A 21,063-nucleotide genomic window follows, 5' to 3' on the forward strand; every position below is an offset into this window, starting at 1 on the left:
AATAGTCTCCTTTTCTCGGATCGGATTACTTATTTTTTTACTTCTGCTAATGAAGTAAAATTAACCGGTGTTTATTTATTTGTTTGTTTGTTAACAGGAGTTTTATGACTGAAAGGAAAATGAAGCATTCAGAGGAAACACATGAAGAGTCACCAAGGACTAAAAGAACAACAAACTCAATTTTGATGGTATTTTTTTTTCTTTTTCTTAAAGTGTAAGTATACCCTAAAACCTAGGTTCCCAAAGTGGGGTATAGGTACCACCAAGGGGTACGCAAATTGTCATTGGTGGGTACACGAGCGTGACAACATTGGAAACTAGAATATAAATAGACCAGCAGTCAGGAGCCTCCATGCATTACCACAAATTCTACATTGGCCTCTGTAAGACTGCCCTCTAGTGGTGAAAAACATGAAAACAAAATACAGAACAAGACTTTGCGTTGTAGCAAGTATATATATATATATATATATATATATATATATATATATATATATATATATATATATATATATGTGTGTGTATTTGGTCTGTCGGACAAACTTTTAGAACCAGTAAAAATGCTTCCACCCCATAAAAAAAACAAATTAGGAACTAATAGCAGTGAAAATAAAGACCTGTTATTACCTGGATGAGCGTTGACTCAATGCATGTTGATCCTCTGGTCCATAATAGTAGGTCTCATTGCTCTGACTGAGTCCAGGGGTCACATTGTTCAGAAGAAGAAGAAGAAGAAGAAGAAGAAGAAGAAGGTGGAGGAGAGGGGTTCACACCCCCTGACTGACAATCCCTGGGTTCAGTGGAGGGTCTCAGACCGTCTATGGAACTCTCAGCTTTTACAAAGCAGCACTGGAGGTCTTGGAGGGAGTGCCATCACCTTTAGTGAAACAGAGTGTGTGTTACAATATTAACATATTTTTAAAAAAAATCACACAGCGTGTATTAAGAAATGCTGAAGAAAGCAGTTTAGAGGAGAGTTTCTCCTCAACGTACGAGGCTGTGAGGTAATATTGAGAGACTTTAGGGACACATTGTGAAACTCCAAAAGTCCCTTTGGCAAGAAAAACACAAAGCAAGAGGGAAAATATGTTTTTAATCTCGTCCAACTTGGATTCTAATAAAAAAAAATGGGAGCTAACAATAATATTGGACTTGGTTGCTCTTCATTTCACCACTAGCTCGATACGATCAGATAAGATAAATAAAACGTGAATAACATGAGTGGAATAATAATTAAAAAAAAAACAAAAAAAAAAAAACATAATATTATAATACATATATTCTAAACATATATAATATAAATATAATATTTATTTATATTATGTTTTATTGTATTGTGCTGCTGTAGGTGTTCTATTGGATTGGTCTTTGGTATATTGATGTATCATTATTATTGTATATTTATATTATTTTGTATACAGTATATTCTATTTATGTTAGTGGTATTTTTCTATTTTATTTGTTTTTCTATTTTATAATATTTTCTTTGACTATATTCTTTTTAAAGGCTTAACAGGGGAACTTGGGGAAGATATTTTGTTATGTACAATACATGTTATGCACATAATGACAATTAATCATGTATAAATAGAGGTGTATATAATATTATGTGCTTATTATACAAGAACGTATGCATCTTGTGCATGAACAATTTTTTTTGCGTGGAAAAAAACAAGACAAAAAAACCAACATCGCACACTGTTTCTAATGTACTTTTCCCCCTGCTCTTTATTTTTACTCTTCCTTCCTAAAGAGAAACATTTTGCATGAGGAAATAATAAAAGGGGGCATAATGGTTGCTATGGCAACTGTCTAGCTGAACTCGAGGAAGGCCGAGGGGTTTCTCTCTCTGTCTGTGCGTGTTTGCCTTTAATAATAATCTGTCACTGTTAAACCATGTCTCCTTTAACTCAATCCCTCCCTGATGGAAAACCAAATAAAAGCATCCTCGCACATGCACGTCCTGTTAAAATAAACGCTTTGATAAAGATCATATAGAAAACGTACGGATACAGTCAGAGTAAACTTTTACGCGGGTCCATCACTGTAAAGCAGCAGCAGCAGCAGATGTTTGGAAGAAGAAAAAAAAAACACACAGTATCATCTCAAAGGTTCATAAATAACTAATCCGAGGGTTGACAGTGTGGAGTCAGATCAAGCAGCATCATGAATAATAGAAGAAGCTTCCCGTAATACAATCAATGGCGAGCGTCACGTGCAGCATCGTCATAAACACAAAAACAGCTGAAGGAAAGTATGAATGTATGTTGGACGCGTGAACAATCACAGAAATGTTGAGTGACGCTTTGAAATAAGAAAAAGTTGCGAATGTTTGTGTTTTATTTCATTCATAACCTCATCATGGTGCTCATGAAGAACTGCAAGAACATGCAAACTTCACTCAAGATATTCCTTTTTTGTGTTTTTTTAAAAAAAAAAAATCAGGAGGTTTTCCATTTCTTTCCAATTCTCACAAGAATTCCTTAATATTTCTTTTATTGATATAATTTTTCTTTCCAGAGAAGATATTGTGCCGGCAAACAAATATTAAGCTTAGGTCATTTCAAATTGTAATGTTATATATTGTAAAATATGTAATTATCTGATATTTTAATGAGAAAATTTAAGCTACTGTGAAGTTGCTGTTGCACTTTTGCTTAAACCTGGGTTAAAGCTTGAAATTGAGCCTCTAACTCTTGAGGACAATCACAGCAATAAAATTACACTTTTGACAATTTATCTGATGTCTGCAGTCATTTTTAAGTGCATTGAAAAAAAAAATTAATCGAAACTCAAATTTTTCTTTAAAAAAAATCTAAAGATTTTTTTTTTTTTTTTTTTTTTTTTAGGCAAAACCACCCAGCCCTATAACATGTATCTTTAAAAACACAAGGTGAATTTCAACAATGAAATGAAACAATTGCATAAATTAGGAAAAATAAACTGTTGCATGGACCTTTTTAGGTTACTGTTACTATTATTGTTACTGTTATTATTTTAGTTTCCAAAAGAAGTGCTTTTCTTTCTTTTTTTCTTTTATTTGGACTATAAAGTACCTATAAAATAACTCACAGCTTCAGAAAGGTTGGTAACTCCTGGTCGAGACTAAGTGAACAAATAGATACAGCTCAATGCTTTCTTTGAGCCGTCCACCTCTTTAAAGTCGCTCCAAGAAACAAAACAAATCTCATTAAACAGATAAGCACACCTTCAGTCACTATCAAGTCTCTGCATCAGATCAGTGCATTATTATTTGCAGTATTTAGCATTTTTTCCTCTGTGACCTTTGACTTTGTGTCACTTCCAAACACAAATACTCCATCAACAGTCGTGAACCTCCACAAGAGGTCACCATAGCAGTTACACGTCATATTAACTGTCCAATGCTCTTAATGAGGATGTTTTATTAAACTACAAGTGGTGGGACTCGATTTAAAATTATCAATCAAATTATTTTGAGACTTTGCAATTATTTAATCTCGATTAATCTAAATTAATCACATAATATTTGACAAGAGAAGCAACGTTTTCCATTTTAAATGAAGAATAACTGAGCTTAAACAGCAAAATAGTGTTATTATTTCCATCACTGAGTGCTAAAAAAAAAACGGCACTTAGTACTAGGCGTGTGACGATATCTCGATACGGCGATATATCACGATATTTTTACGCACGATCCTATTTTTTGTGTACAGAAAGCACTATTGGAGATACTTATTAGTTTACATTAGTATGTTGACACTTATTTACAGAAATGTTGCACTAAAATAGTGTCACTGTTCATAGGCCACTTTTTCAATTTATTGTCTTTCAGAGATATAAAACAAAAATTGTATTTCTTCACTTAATTTTTTCTTGTTATGTCATAGATTATCGTAGATTGATTTCTGACAAATATATCAATAATCGCAAGATCGTCATATTGTGAGATAATAGTTATTGTGAGATAATAGTTATCGTGAGCTTTGTATCGTGTATCGTACCCAGAGGTTCCCACCCCTACTTAGTACAGAATATTCCAGAGATGTGGAAACTGAACAGTGCAAAATAGTTAGTTAGCTGTTTGGAGTGTGAAAAAAAAGGCAATTAATTTATTTCAGTGCATTACTTTTCTCTAAATAATTAATCGCAAATTAACGCATTGAAGTCCCAGCCCTATAAAGTACAATTCTAACGATGTTCCTTTAAGGCCAGAAACACCTGCTCACATCACAGCACCTGCTTTACCGAGTGAGACATAAAAGTGAGAGATCAGCACCTCACACATGATGATTTATGGTGTTTACGTCCAAACTTGAAGGGCACAATATCAGAGGCGAGACGAAAACAGCAGCAGCAGAAATTATAATAAATGGCACCACAGGAAAGAAAATGTGAGTGGACTTCATAGGAGGGTAACTCACACATACACACACACACACACTTAATGTTTTAGTCAAACAAAGTGTCTAAAGTTCCTCCTTTTGTCCATTTCAATCCCTGCCTTTTGGTTCTAATGAGGAGAGACCTTAGAAATACAGTAGAATTAATATAAAAAAAACCAGATTCTTCCAAATAATAAATATTTCAAGTGATTTGACGTTTTTTTTTTCCAAAGGTCTGGATCATTTACAGACTGCTTATGTGACAGATTGCATCAATACTGTAATTTTATTGGACAGAATCTAAATGATCAATAATCAATACTGCCTTTTAGATCGATTGACTGAAGAGTGATGGTGGAGAAGTAGAAAAGCTTCTCCCAGCAATCCCAGCATGAGGAAAAACGGGTGAGATTTGCACTGTTTATTATTCTTTGTGATATTTATGAACATATCTATTAATAAAATATGCAACAATGTGCTAATAAAATGCCTTCTAATATAATTTATTTAGTTTGAAACTGGGCAACTTCTATTACAGCAGCGGCCACAAAAATATGATTATCTGACCCAAGAATTACATTATCAACATTCATATCAGCATTTAGAATTATGACTATTTTGTTTTTTGTTGTTATTTGTATACTTTAATATTTTTCTGTATATTTGCAGTGGTTTGTTGTTGTGTTTTTTGAACAAATTTGTGTATTTTATTTTTTTGCATTTTTCTTTACATTTTGTTTCATTTTGGTTCATTTTGTATATATTCTTTGTACTTTAGTTGTTGTTTTGTACATTTTTCTGTTATCCTTGTGTATATTAATAGTGGTCGTGTGTTTTTGGAGTGAAATTTGTACATATTTGTTGTTCTTTTTTGCACTTTTCTGTTATTTCGTTTTTTTATGGGGTCATTTGGTGTATTTTTGCTGTCATTTTGTATTTTTCGTTGTTGTCTTGTATACACTTTTCTGTCTTTTTGTGTATATTTGTAGTGGTTTTGCATGTTTCTGGAGCAAATTTGTGTTTTTGGTTGACATTTTATTTAATTTTTTTTTTTTATGTTTTTGGGTGTCATTTTGTGTTTTTTTGCTGTTGTTTTGTCTATTTTTCAGTCATTTTGTCTATTTTTCTGTAATTTTGAAAGATTTAGGAGTCATTTTGTGCATTTACTTTGGGGGCCACACACAATTAGAACGAGGGCCACATGTGGCCCCCAAGCCTCCAGTTTCCAAATATCTGGTATTGATGTAGTTGGTCACTAGCTTCTACAGTCATTGTTCCCAGAAATGTTCTTTTTTTGTATCTCAGAAGAAGAACGACTCAGCATTAGTAGCACTACTGCTCCATTGGTCCAAATCCATATGGAGAACATTATTATTCTGTAAATTGATTCTATGTTGAGCACATTTTAATTATATTCCATTCTCCAAACTATTTATTATAATTACATTACACTATTGCGGTTTACAAAACAACACGAATTGAATTCCTCCACCTTCATTTCCCAATTTAAACATGATTTACATCATGCCTGAGGCTATAAGTGCAGCATGTAAAACACACACATTGTTCAGGCTTGGATTGAGTAATATTTCACACACACACATTCCCTTGTTGGTGGTGTCTCACTTGGCTTCCTGCTCCTACATCCTTTCCCAAAGCTTTTTTCTAACAGACGCCTGGGACCAGGAGGAGGATTAAACGAGTCCCGAGACGATTCCCCCACACACGGTTTTTACCTCCACCAGTCCTACTTGGTTAATATTTATGACAAAAAAAAAAAGAAAAAAGAAAGTGTGGCAATGCAGAACAAACATTCATTAATGCAGATATGTATTCACAAACTGTGCTGTAATCCTAGGCTGACAGTATTGCTAATGTACGCCTACACAAACAGTGGAAATGCTCGGTGGATTTTGTGCGTGTGTGCGTGTGTTTGTGTGTGTATTTATATCTGGCTTCAGACCAATGAAACTGTCTTGTCTGCCTGTAAAACCTTGTCTGGGGATTTTCTTTCATACAGCGCAGAGGGAGTCACTAACGCCTCCACTTCCTTTATTAGGAAACAGCCACGAGGAGTCATTTTCACCACTGTGCTGTGGTCTGCTATAGTTACTGTCAGACATCACGAACTGTGCACTTTAAAAACTGGCCACTTCAACATGTTGTTGTGCAATTATAACTTCAACTGTTACCGTACCACAACCAAGGAGTTCATATTTTCACCGCTGTTTACTTTTTTGTTTGTCTAAAGTACAGATTTTGACATTTTTTTTTTTTTACCAAAGATAGATGTGGCCCTTTGTCTAATTTTGTGCGGCCCCCAAAACAAACCCCCCAAAAAATTGTATTTGAAGAAGTTAGAAGGATAATAAAGCCCGACATTATACACAAAATAACCCCCAAAACATTCAAATCAACAGCGAAATGCAGAAAGTACACAAAAGCACACAAAATGACATAAAATACTGACAAAAACCACCACTTATACAAAAAGCACATTACAGAATAGCACCAAAGACACGCAAACTGTCGACTAAACTGCACAAAATTACAGAAAAATACAGAAAACAACAAAAATACAGAAAGTGACCCCAAAAATGCACAAATCGAAAACAAAATGCAGAAAATAGAGAAAAAGACACAAAATTACAACAAAAACACCAACTACTTAAACAAACAAAATGACTACAAAAACCACCACCACAACAACACATTACAGAATAGCTCCAAAGACACGCAAACTGTCAACTAAATTGCACAGAATGACAAAAAAATACAGAAATCAAAAACAAAAATACAGAAATCAAAAACAAAAATACAGAAAATGACAGAAAAAAGACACAAAATTGCAACAAAAACACACAAAATGACTAAAAACTGAGAAAACAAAACCTATTTTTGTACCCCTCCATTAATGCTCAGATCGATCATTATTCTAAATGCTCACATGAATGTTGGTAACGTGGCCCTTGCAACAGATGCAACAACTTTTTTGTGGCCCCTGCTATGATAAAGTTGCCAATCTCTGCCTTGGATGAAATTTTCAGCAAATGTTGATAAATGGTAAATGGTAAATGGACTTGATTTTATATAGCGCTTTATCACCACACTGAAGCAGTCTCAAAGCGCTTTACATATCAGCTCATTCACCCAATCACTCTCACATTCACACACCAGTGGGACAGGACTGCCATGCAAGGCGCTAGTCGACCACTGGGAGCAACTTAGGGTTCAGTGTCTTGCCCAAGGACACTTCGACATAGTCAGGTACTGGGATCGAACCCCCAACCTCTCGATCAGAAGACGACCCACTACCACCTGAGCCACGGTCGCCCGTGGGACAAGAAACAGGTGATTACATTTTGGTGATAATTTGGTGAGAAAATACCACTCGTGGTAATCACAAAATGGGTGGATGTGAGCTGTGCCTGAGCCTGTTCCTTTAAGCGTGGTGGCTTATGGGTAATGTAGTAGTGGTAGGGAAGTGCATTGTGCGTACTGTACGTCACGCCCGGTACTCGTGCTGTACTCTTGACGTGTTTGTGACAAATCTTAAAAAAAGAATAAATGTGGCACCATTTAAATAAAATAGTGCACTGTGGTTTAATAGGTCTTCGCTCTACGAGTGCTTTTCTAGTTTTGTGAATTGTTTAATGGAAACCTTATTTTGTCATACTTTCTAATAACATAACTGGACAATAACCACCCTTCCATTGTCACAAATTACCTGTAACTAACCTGAAGTGAACAAAACGCAACACATTTCTTGCATTTTATTCTTTGCAACTCATATGTGAATAAATCAGGATCTGTAATTCATAAAATAATCCGACTGCAATTCTAAATTTATTTCCAGCTTCAGGAGGAACTGTCTTTGTCTTATTTGTCTTTGTGTTTGTCCTTGTATTAAAGCTGACTCAGAAAAGCTGCTTCACAAGCAGGAAGGTAAAGGTTTAGATCATATCCTGTGTGTGGACTGTGGTTTACAGCCAAATGTGGGGGTATAAAGTTAGATGGACTGGGAGACAAAGCAACACATACAGTATGAGAAGTACTGTTAATAACTGCAATATTTCTTTTACATTTTCAACATAATATACTGCTAACTTTAGGGAGTGGAAGACAAACAGAATCATCTCAGACACGCATCACTATCTTTATTCTGGCTCAACTGTGCAGCATAAAAGCAGATTATACAGGAAAACTAAGCAACTGTGAACTTTGACCTAAACCGTTTCACGTGGGTGGTTCTCATACATTAGTTTCCTAACATGACTCACTTTGTAAATAAATAAATGAATAAAATAATTATAAACCGGATGGCTGCAAAATATCGGAGGAAATTAATTTCCCATGACACACGAGTAGTCACTAATATTGTGCGGCCCCAAAAGAAAACACACAAAATGGCACTGAAAACACACACAAAGACAGAAAAATAAAATTTCTTGCAAAAACAAACAAGACGATGACTAGAATACATGGCAAAATATAGAAAACGACATCATAAAAACACAAAAATGACTCCTAGGACAGAAAACATCTCAAAGAAACAAAACAAATCTATTCAAACGAGAGGGAAGAAATTCAAAACCACAAGAAAAACACAGGACAAAAAATACACAAAACAACTACACAAATAGACATAAATGACTCCAAAAGCACACAAGATATGCAAATTGAGTCAAAAAACACACAAAACTACACCAAAAACACAAACAAATAACAGAAACTAATGAAACAACGTCAAAATGGCACCACAGCACACAAGATGACTACAAAACTGACAGAAAAAACACACAAAACTAGAGGAACAAAAATATTTTTTTTTTTACAAAAGAACAACAAAAAATACCAAATTCTTTATTTTTTATTCTATTATTGCCCAAATTACTCATCATTATAAATGCTTACATGAATGTTTTAAAATGCAACACGATGTAAGCTCAATAGGGATGTAACTCAACTCCCGATACGATTCCATTCACGATACTGGGTTCACGATACGATTATCTCACGATTTATTTTACAAAATGGGACTGTAGACAAATGTTGACTGAAAAATATTACTTTATTTTTTTTGGGAAAAAGACTAGAAAATACTGTACTATTTTCCTTTTATTTTTCATTGTCAAAAGAATCCCTTGATAAACTGTTCAAAACAATGCAATTTAACAAAATAAATCTTGAATGAAATAAATAAATAAAGGAATAATACAAATGAAGAAGAAGCCTATTAATTTAAATTCTGGTTCTATAGTAAACAATGCAAAACTGCATAATCGCTCTTTTTCTTTTTAAAAGTGCAACTGAAAATGTATTTTGTGCCTTAACAATTGGACTTTAAAAAAAAAAAACAGTCATTGTACTATATTTACGTCAGGTATTTGTTTGGACCAGCAGAGGGCGCTGGTAACCCAGTGGTCGGTCGGCATGCAGATATTCTTGCAGTGAAGAAGAGATGCTATGCGCTAGCAGACAGAGCTAAGAGAAAAACGTGACTTTTACAGATATTCATGTAATATTACAGATATTCTTTTGGTGCTAAAGGGGTAAGGAATCATTTATAAACATGTTTAAGAGTAGAAGGCGGCCAGAAAGAGAGTAGTAGCAGATTCCGCCCGCCGCCTACGCTTCTGGACAAGAGAAGGATAAATAGATAGCGCCTTCTGCTGTTTAAAAAAAGTACTGCGATTCAATTTTCAGAGTATCGATGTGAATCGTGATACCTATGAATCGATTTTTAACTGCCTTACGAATAATCATTACATCCCTAAAGCTCAATAAAAGGGGAAACAGTAAAATACTAACTTCCTACAGGTTGTACTAAAAGTAACCCAAAGCGTGGCACAAATGAAGTTTTGTTGTTAAAAGTAAAATGGTGTTGCTGTTTTCTTTCTTACTGGTGCCAGTTTGTTAAAAAACTAAGAAAAATGGAAAAAATTATTTATTTAGAAAATAATCCTCAGGGGCCGAAACCTATTTTGTATTGAACATTTCAAAGTCATCGCAGCATAGGCGATTTAAAGACGTGGCTTTGAGCTTAAGTAAATAATGCAACGAGCCAACACACCTTGTGAAAAACAAACAGTGCGATTATGTAACAAAAAAGGCTCCGGGGTTACATATTACACCTCTGATAAGAAGATTTTTGAAAAATTTAAACAAAAAAAAACAATGTTTAACTTAATTTCAGTATATTTAATAGAATAAGTAATTATGCTTAAGTGTGTTTTTATACTTTTTATGTCTAATGTGCCTCCGTTACAGTGAAGTGAAGAGAAACCAACCAAGAAACAGGTGAATCTTTACCAGATCAAAGGAAATTTCCCATTCAACAAGTCATCTACGCTCCAGTCAGCCAACACTGATGGATGGTGCATCACACTCAAGCAGCGACGCCATTGATTTCCATCGCGTACAGCCCAGAACTGCTGATTCAAGATAATGTAACATTTTAAAGGATTTGCCGCGATACAGCAGTGATAAATTCAGCAGATGAAACTGATAAATGAGTTCAGGCAACAATGACAGCTGACAGCAATTTATTTCCATTGGCCAGATTTATTGCCAGTTAAAAGACGTAACTCGTTGGTAATCATTAATTGTGAAAGAGGCTTTTAATGAATTTAAGAGAAGCTGTAAAGGTCTGGCTACTATACTACACAGTATTGACTAAATTGTCAAAAAATAAAAACGGAAAAATTCTAATACTGTATTAGCATAATGATCAGGCAGTAAACGGTTACGTTCTTCTTCAATTTGTGGCCAAAAAATTGAAAAAGCAAACACCAACCAAGCTCCGCTTTTGGTAAATTTACAAATTTTCCACATTTTTTTTTTATCTTTTAATAGCAAAATCTGAGGAACCGCACAAGAGCACCAGTTTTGATTAAACAATATGTGGCCTTAGGCTATTCTACATTGTTTATATTTTAATTTGCCTCATACTGTATATCAAAGATTATTGAGCATTTTCTCTTCTCATTTTATAAATGTTTATTTGTTAGCTTTTATTTTAAATTGGATCTTTTTATTGAAAGGACTTTGTTCCCTCCTTGCACTTTTAATGTTGTTTATTCTTTACTGTGTGCTAAATAAATAAATGAAAATAAAAAAAAAATACACAAGACCTTGGAAAATAACCTAAATAAATCCAATTAAAATATATATATATATATATATATATATATATATATATATATATATATATATAAATGGACTGGTAAATGGACTTGATTTAATATAGCGCTTTATCTCCACACTGAAGCAGTCTCAAAGCGCTTTACATATCAGCTCATTCACCCATATACTTGTTTGTTTTTTTGCTGATATCGGACCAACATACAAATAAAATGTAATGCCTGTCAACAACGGTATTGTTTTTCCTACCGATAATAATAAAAAAAAAACCCTGATGTGTTGTTATTTGAAACAACATCTTTAACACGAAAATGAAAAGTATTCTTATTTTGCAGAGATGGAATATTTCCAATGGGACATCACATTAAAAGCTGTCTTGACCTGTAATTTCCATGGAGTTATATATAATGTAACCTAAAATTAGGTGGAGGGGAGGAGGTTTATGTACCATAGACATCAGATATATCAGTTAGTGTCGGTAAATATTTGAAATAGGAAATTTAGTGTTGGGCAATATTCGATATCAGGCCTAAAATAAACAATCATTTATTTAAAAAGAGTGCAAGAAAACCTTAATGATTTGAATCAAACAAGCAGCGATGATGCTAATCCAAAGTATATTGCTACATGTAAACAGTAGGGTTGTCATATTAAGTTTCCAGAGAACATGAAGTGATGCTCCAAGCCATCAGGTTAGTAATCCGATGCACTTTGGGTGATGAATGCTTTCGAGTCGTAAAAGGTAGACGTCTTTCTTTGCACTTGTCGTATATTGTTGTGACAGGCCTGGCCCATGGGGGGAAAGAGTTTGACACGTGATGAACTGTCATGTTGTTAGTTCCCACTGACCTAAATCAAGGCACTCTTAACCTTTTCAACACATCATAACACTGAAGGGCAACGGGATTATTTACACACACACTACATAACAGCCTCTCCACTCATACAGTAACTCTGGAGCTATTCAAATGTGTCCATCTGGATATGGAAATATCTTCATTTACTTTTGACACCCAAATGATTTGGCCACATTTTTTTTTACAACATTAAAAGAAAGGAATAAAAATACATGGAAATGAAACGTAATTGGCAAAATACTAAACAGTGAGACTGAGGATGAAGTGAATATTTTTGGAGCTTGAAAATCTAAATTCCCAACTGGCCTTGGTTCTAAAACTTGTACTTTCACATATATAGTACTGTGGACTCGGTGTGAGTCTGGTTGGCTTTCACACTGCTTTTTGCCAAGAGCAATAAAATTTCTAAGAAAAAACATCGAGCGGGCAAACCAGTTGCTCGCCCATTGGACAGAAAACTTCCAACAGTGACAAATCTTCCCGGTCCTGATGTTCATACTTCGTCCGTCCATGTCTGTCCCCGTGTCCCTGTCCCACTTTCTATATTTGATCTGGGTTTGCTTTCTCACGTTATAAACTGCTAGAGGTGTCCCGATCCAATATCGGTCCGATATTAGCCTGAAAACGAACATTGGAATCAAATTCAGATTTTCCAATATTTGTATTTTTTTTTTGTATTTTTTTTTAAGGTTAAAAATGTGTGTAACCAATTGGTTAATAATAAATGGGTCAGTTTTTCCTCATACCTACTGTTACTAACTATTGTTCTCTGTTTCTATTATCATAATAGATGCTAACAGAAAGCTAACAGAAGTGGAAGGTTAACTTTTATTGGGTTATTTATTTCAGGCTCAGTAATTGTGAATAATTGTAATTGAACTTTAGCAATTGAGAACATAATTGTAATTGAACTTTAGTAATTGAGAACATAATTGTAATTGAACTTCAGTAATTGAGAACATAATTGTAATTGACTTTCTGAGAATAAAAAATAATTGGGATTTAACTGTAATTGGAAAAAATGCTGGTCACTGTTGTCGTAATTGATTTGTAATTGAACATGGGTAATTGAAAACGTAATTGAAACTGAAAAATATAATTGACCCCGACCCTGGAAATCAGCCTAAATGATAAAATAGTAGGTTAAGTCAAAGGCTTGTCATGCCACCTGTCATGGGAATTACTGGTGAGGTTGAGTGCAAAGAGCTGTGAACCAGAGGCCCATGTGTGCATCGCTGAGAGAAAGAGATAAGTAAGTGTGGGAGGGGTTCGGGTTAAGGGGGGGGGATATGGGGTTACTGATCATTGTGCGGCACTGGCAGCTGTGTGATGGATTTCTCACAGAACATCTCGTCTATCGCTGCATCTCTGTGATAAACAAAGATGCATGCTGTGCTCACACTGTACGCCTCGCACGGATCAGCAAACAGGGAACCGTGGTCTGTCGGTATGCAATTACCGCCATGGCCAGGGACGGAGATCTCAATGTACATTTAGTATGTGCTCAGGAAAGCTGCTTGAATTCAATGTGAATCCCATGGACGCATCTGGCAAATCCGGCCTGGGTAGATAGAAACCTATTGTCACTGCTGGTATCTGTGAGTGCAGCCTCTTGGCACAAAATCTAAACTGGATATTGCATTTCTCATCACCAAAGCAGGAAACAAGTTTTTTTTTCGCTTTCACAGATTAAATACAAGCAAAAAAAAGCAAAGATGCAATGTCAGCCTCTCCAGAGGGTCAAAAATGTGAGGATTAGAGTGTCATTAATACCGAATTTGGATTAGAGCGAATGGGAGGCAGCTTTACAGCGGCAGATTACTTCTAGCCTTTTTCCGCAGCAGAAGAGGACAATGGCGCTTTTTGTTTGGCTAGAACTGACAGTGCTGCACGCTAACAATAAAGGGCTGCTTTCTAATAGGGTCAACAACAGTTAGACAAGTGACGGCACTATTTGTTGTTGTATGGCATGTGCAACTAGGCTATCTTCATGGTGAAGGTTTAATTTTTAAAAATTCAGGCTAAAACCATTATTTCTAGTCTATTTACTGTGGAAGATATAAGTAATTAACATTGAAACATTAGTCGTGAAGTGTCAAACTCTCAGGCACAACATTCAACCAGCGAAATAATTCCAGCAATATTCTTTTCATCTTCTTTTTGAATAATATATTAAGGTTGCATTTATTCAGACAACTGTTCCGCAGGAAATCAACTTTGATCTACTGACGTTTCGACTGACAACTGCCAGTCTTCGTCAGAGGCGTCTGCTGCTTGCTTTGATGTTTGCTTAATTTCTGCATAATAATTCCAGTTTGATTCTTTTTTATTTCATTTTAAATATGTTAAGGTAACATTTATTCAGACAACTGTTCCGCAAGAAATGCATTTTGATCTACTGACGTGTTTTGACTAACAACTGCCAGTCTTTGTCAGAAGCGTCTGCTGCTTGCTTTGAAGTTTCCTTTGATGTTTCTTTAATTTCTGCTAAGTAATTCCAGCTTGATTCTTTTTTACTTCATTTTAAATATGTAAAGGTTACATTTATTCTGACAACTGTTCCTCAGGAAATCCACTTTGATCTCCTGACATGTTTCGACCGACAACTGCCAGTCTTAGTCAGAGGCGTCTGCTGATCGATGTTTCTTTTGAAGTTTCCTTGACTTACAGGTAATATTTCCAGCAAGAATTATGCTGGAAGATCACAAAGTATCTGCTCAAAGGCAAAGCAGTGACACACAAACTCCTGAAACATTACTATATGGGTTTCCCAATTGTTCTTGTTTTCCCAGTAATCAAATCCCTCTTAAATGAGCTAACTTTGATGCTATAATGGGTCACAACAAATATTCTATTGTGTTGCACTTGTACTTTTACCACAACTCTGTACAGCACTTTGTGATTTTATCTGCAAAAAGCGCTTTATAAACTAACTACTTACTCACTTACTTAAATAAAAAAGAATAAATGTAATATTAATTTTTTTGCTGTTGTTTAAAGAACAAAACACGCATAGACGTGGTAAAAAAGGGAATTTTGACATATGTTTAGCTTGTGTAGTAAATTAATACACAGCTCAGTCCCATGTATACCGTAAATAACTGCAGGCAGTACACCTTAAGAAATCTATCTACAGATGTTTACATTTTTTTTAGCAATGCACCAGAAAAGAAGCCGAATCACAGAAGGAGTTCATATTGGATATCTGGAGTTATAAATCATAAGCAGCATGAGGAGGAGGAGATGAAGCAGAGGGAAAAAAATCAAAGCAAGAGGAAGCAGAGAAGGACTAGAAATCATTAAGCGTGACCAGCCCTTGGCCCACAAAAAACAAATGACATCAGATGAAGCTGCCAATCAGCTGATGTAACTTTGAGGGGTTGAAAGAACTCCCTCCAGCTTCTTTGAAACATTTTTCAATAACCTTCTGCAAGGGGGGAAAAGTCCCAGGAGAGCTAGCTGCGCTTTCCATATATACCTTACAGCATCATCGCTTGTTTTTAGCAGATAAACAAGCTCAGCCTATATATTGGTTTTGAGCAAACGTAATCTCTGTTACATGTTGGGATTATGACACAATCCAAGAGTGTACACAAAAAAGTGAAAAAAGCTCATTCTACCAGACAGAAAAAATCCATTTAACCTGGACAAGTACTAATGTTAACATAATCTTTTCTTAGTCGTGCCATTTCTAAACAATGGCCAGCCACTTTCTTATTAATAATAACAATAATGCATCAAATTAATGTAGCACTTTTTAGGGACTCAAAGCTGGTTTAAACAAAACAAACACAAAATAAAATAAAATAAAATAAAGAAATAAAAATAAAAATAAAAGAAAGGTTAAGGAAAAGCAACTTTAATGAAGTAACAGTACTCTTTACACCTCTGCGTAAATGCTTGGGTTTGCATGTTCTCCTGATTCCTCAAAGTCTGAAACTATGAAGGTAAGGTAAACTGGTGAATCTGAATTGATTAATTAAATGAATTAATCACCAAAAGAAAGTTAGAAATTTTATTATATTTCTTTAAAGAACAACTTCTGACCTCAATGCCACAAGATCCGACATCTCAAAAAAGTCAAAAATACAAATCCTTAAATTCAAAGCTCGCAAACGTTTACATTTTTTTGATTTAGAAAACAAACAAACTCCTGACAACTCTGTCTATAACATAATCAGAAATATTTTTTAATTCCTCTGACAGAGACTGGCAGTTGGCAGTCGAAACATGTCAGGAGATAAACATTTCTTGAAAAACCTTGTGTGAATAAACAAAACCTCAACTTAACATACTGTTCAAAAAGAAGACTAAATTAATCTGGCTGGAACTATTATATGGAAGTCAAGTGAAACTTCAAAGGAATTATCAAAGGCGGTCAGCAAAACAACACTGATGAAGACTGGCAGTCGACAGTCGAAACATGTTGGGAGATAAAAAAATTACCAGACAAACCTTGTCTGAATAAACAAAACCTCAACTTAACATACTGTTCAAAAAGAAAACAAAATTAATCTTGCTGAACTATTACATGGATGTCAAGTGAAACTTCAAAGGAACCATCAAAGTCGATCGGCAGAACTCATCTGACGAAAGAGATAAAAAATTCCAGAAAAACCTTGTCTGAATAAACAAAACCTCAACTTAACATAATAATCAAAATACGATGAGTTCCTAACTCTATCCATGCAAGCACGATGATTCTGTATTTGGCAAACTAAGGGACCCCCATGGCAAGAAGCCCCTGTCACCATCACCCACTCTGGATCTGAAGAAGATCTAATTGGATGCATGCAAATGAAAGATGTGTTTAAAATTCCTCTTCATCATTGGGGGTGGGGACGGATTTTTGGCAACTGTAATCATCTCTCAATGTATTTCATCTTCACAAGTTGTGCTTGTGGTTGTGTACTGAACAGACGTTATGGTACATAGACCTTACCCACCCCCATGTTCTCTCCTTTTTTCTTTTTATTTCCTTTTTCACAGCTTACACCCAACCCCCCTTCTGACAGGTTTTTGACAATAACCAATTCCAGGCATAGGAATGTAGAGTGAAATGTGTCGATTGGAGCATCTACGGTAGGTCATGATATGATAGTAATGTCGAGGGTGGGAACTAAAAAAAAACAGACCTTTTCATTCACCTCTTTGAGCTCGGGTAAAATAAAAGCCAAAATAAAGTGAAATCACGCTAAGTTGGAAAGAAAACATAAATAAACAAAGCCTGTTAAGCTGTTTTAGAATGAATCTGCATGAAATAAAGATCCAATGACTCACTAGAGCAAAATGAAAATGGACTGTAACTTACTTGTCTGCGCTAATGAGTTTTTTCCAAGAAGCTAAAGGCGCCGCTTAGGCTAACTAAGCGGCTAACAAGCCCCCCTGCTGTGGCCCAGCAGCTGGATGTAATAGCACAATAAAGACCAAGCCTTGTTTGAATATGTGTCAGCCAAGTCAGACTCAAAATCTGGCAGATTCAACAACTTCATATCAAACACCGGTCGAGTGTTTTCTTTTGTGATAAAAAGTCTAGCCTGATGTTAGCAAAAGCAGATTTTCCATTAATTGTTTGGATTCCTCATCTGTCTCTAGGTCAGGAGTGTCAAACTCATTTTAGTTCAGTGGCTAAATACGGACTTGTTTCATCTCAAGTGGGCCACAGATTTTAGGTGGAAAAGGAGCAAATTCATCAATAATGTGCCCTTGTTTGTTTGTTTCAGCGTATAAATCATTATGTAATTGATTAAGTATGTGGGTATATCAGTCCCTGCAGCATCTTCAATTAAATTTCCATGATTTGGGGAATTTTGTGAAATAATTGAACAAACATTTGCAAGAATTTTGAGATTTTTAGATTAGAAATGACTGCCATCATGTGATTCAAAAACTGTGCTAATACTGTGGAGTTCAATTGTTATTTTTGTATTTGGAGAGGCTGACATATCTACACAACTGAATAAGTCGGTAATTTACAAAATGTTTCACGTTTTTTTGTATCATTTTTACTTTCTCAAGTGGGCCGAAATCGATGCTTTAAAGGACCGGATTTGGCCCCCGGGCCTTGATTTTGACACGTGCTCTAGGTTGTCTCAGGCAGTCATAAAAAGGTTGCAGATTAGGGAGTGTTGGAGAGAAAGGCGTTTTCCCTCTCCGGGGAGAACAGATCTGATGTTCAAGTCCTTCCTGTCTCCCTGTTGGGCCTTTTCTGCTCAGTAAGAACTAGTCTATGCTATGTCCCACTTGGAAGAAAAGTCTAGATTTGTGCCGCCCAGAGAGGACTTAAAGATATAAAACAGATAAAAGGAATCCAAGCAACTAAAACAATTTAAATGAAAAAAAAAACATAGTAAAGTAGACGCTTTTGTGTTGTGAGTTATCTTTGGCTCCTGATGTAAAGAAAGGAGGTTTTGAACAATCTGCAGTTCACCAGTGGTAAAAAAAAAAGAGAGATTTTTGTGAAAAGCCACCCACTGACTGGGCTTGGCCCCCAAAGAGAGACACAGTCCCTATTCAGCCCAGGGACACATTATTATTATGATTACACTGACCTCTAATCTCATTCTGTTCCCTGCTTCAGATCTCTTTGAAAAACAGTTCCAAGGGAAAGTATTCATCAACAATCAATGGTTTTTGTTTCAGATCCTGCGATAGAGAAACTCTGAAAAGGGGAAGGACATGTTTAACTATCACCAGTGTCTACAGCGAGTGCACGAATGAATAGAATATTTATATATTAAAGATTAAATGACCACTGTGTACACTTAAGGTTTTTTTTCCAACATTTTATTCACCGTCAGAGGCTAATTTTAAGGCTAATAAAACCTTTAAAGAAGTTAAAATAAAACATTATGATGTTACCTGTAAAATATGTCTAGTTAAAAGGAGATTACATTCACTTATTGTAAATAATTCAACAAATAGATCATTTAAATAAAACAGAATCTACCAATTACATCCACGACTCATCACAACCTTGTGGTATTTGGTAAAAAATAGTATTTTTGATTGTTTCGTCTGCTACACCCAACATTATTGTTCATGTTCTAGGAAGAAAGATCACAGTGCTGCATGTTTTAGATCAGTGGTTCTCAAACTGGGGTCCACAATCCGTAGCTTTGGGCTTCGTAATTTTAAGTTTTATGCAATATCACAGTGAAGTGTGATGACTATTAAAATCATGCAAAAAAAAAAAAAAGTACTTCAATTCTATTTGTTTATTTAAATGTGCACATATTTTGTTATTGGAAATACGTTAAACACAGTTTATGTTATTTACAAGACTAGCACAGCTACGAAGTTAAGTTAAGTTCATGTCCACTTCAAACATCTTACAAATGCGGGCTACAAATTGCATTAAATTGTGTATAACTGACGTAATGGTTATAAGGGGGTCCTTGAGAAAAAAAACTTCTACCCTGTGAGGAGTTCCCTGGATTCCAAAAGCTTGAGAAACTCTGTTTTAGATGTTTCTATTCCCTAACGTTTGGGAGGAGTTACTCTTTGGCAGGCTTTCTGCAGAGCTGTATGACAACACCAACGTGAGTCATTGTGTAGTGTGTGAGACGTACAAAATATGTCATGTCTTCAATGAATAAAGTTTAAAACCAACAAAAAAGCATGCAATTATTACAAAAGTGATCCAAGTAAATAAACTATTGACCTATTCTTATCACACATCATGTCTAATTCTCTGTTAAGTGGAATAGCTTTGTATGAAACAGACTCTAATCATGATAAACAAATGTCTCATAATTCAAAGCAAATGGTGTCTGGCTGAGCAGAGAAAGGCTTTGGCAGCGTTTAGCATTATTGTCAACATAAGTGTTTCCCGGCTGAGGAAAGAAACATATTGCATGAACAAATGCTGCAATAATGAGCACACACAGAATAACACAGTTCCACAATATCAGAATACCATCCCAGCATTTAGAATAATGACCAATTAAAATAGTAACACAATAAACAATAAAGCGTTTAGTCGATTTTTTTATCGTTTTGTATATTTATTTTTCATTTTGTGTTTATTTTGCGAGTTATTGGAGTCATTTGTATTTTTTCAGTCAATTTGTGTGTAGTTTGGAAGTCATTTTGTGTACTTTTGTTGTCACTGTAAATGTTTTGTCATTCTGTGTATTTTTAGTTTTTGTTTTGTAGAATGTTGTTGTCATTTTGGGTTTTGGAGTTATTTTTGTTCTGTTTTATAGATTTTTCTCTCATTTTTGTGTATATTTGTTATTTATTACTATTTTTGTTGTTGCTTTGAGCATTTTTTTGTAATTTTTGTGGATTTTTGTTGTGTCTAAGTGAATTTTTTTTTTTTTTTTTTTTTTTAATTTTGTGTATTCATGCTGTCATTTTGGGGGCCGCAAAAATTAAAACAGAGGGCTGCGTGTGGCCCTCGCGCCGCCAGTTGCCTAAACCTGACTTAAAGGATAGCTGGAGTGAATTACAACTGTAAACACTACACAGGAATCAACGACTACTTTAAATGTGTGCTGTTATATTAAAATATGAATATTTTATTATTGGTAAACACATTCTATGTTTTATACATTTCCACTTTAACTTTCCAAAAAGCAAACTGAATATTACATCTTTGTCAAATGTTGAATCACATAGGATTTACTCTGGGATTTGTTATTTTGTCCTAGATGTTCTTTCTGCTTTAACATTTGTGTCTTATATTAAAACCAACT

General features: G+C 35.1%; 1 protein-coding gene across 5 annotated transcripts in view; it reads right to left on the reverse strand.

Annotated features, from left to right (window-relative positions):
* The window catches only part of LOC114481100 (receptor-type tyrosine-protein phosphatase epsilon-like), a 67,494-nt gene that overhangs the window by 38,116 nt on the left and 8,315 nt on the right, over nucleotides 1–21,063 (reverse strand). For 4 of the 5 annotated variants that reach the window (XM_028475488.1, XM_028475487.1, XM_028475486.1 and 1 more), the window contains exon 2: nucleotides 628–877. The exons of the other annotated variant lie outside the window; for it this stretch is intronic. The gene's annotated coding sequence lies outside the window, so the exon portion shown is untranslated. The remainder of the gene's footprint in view (nucleotides 1–627; nucleotides 878–21,063) is intronic. 5 annotated transcript variants of the gene reach the window in all.

The sequence above is a fragment of the Gouania willdenowi genome, chromosome 19 (genome assembly GCF_900634775.1).
Source record: "Gouania willdenowi chromosome 19, fGouWil2.1, whole genome shotgun sequence".
Classification (NCBI taxonomy): domain Eukaryota; kingdom Metazoa; phylum Chordata; class Actinopteri; order Blenniiformes; family Gobiesocidae; genus Gouania; species Gouania willdenowi.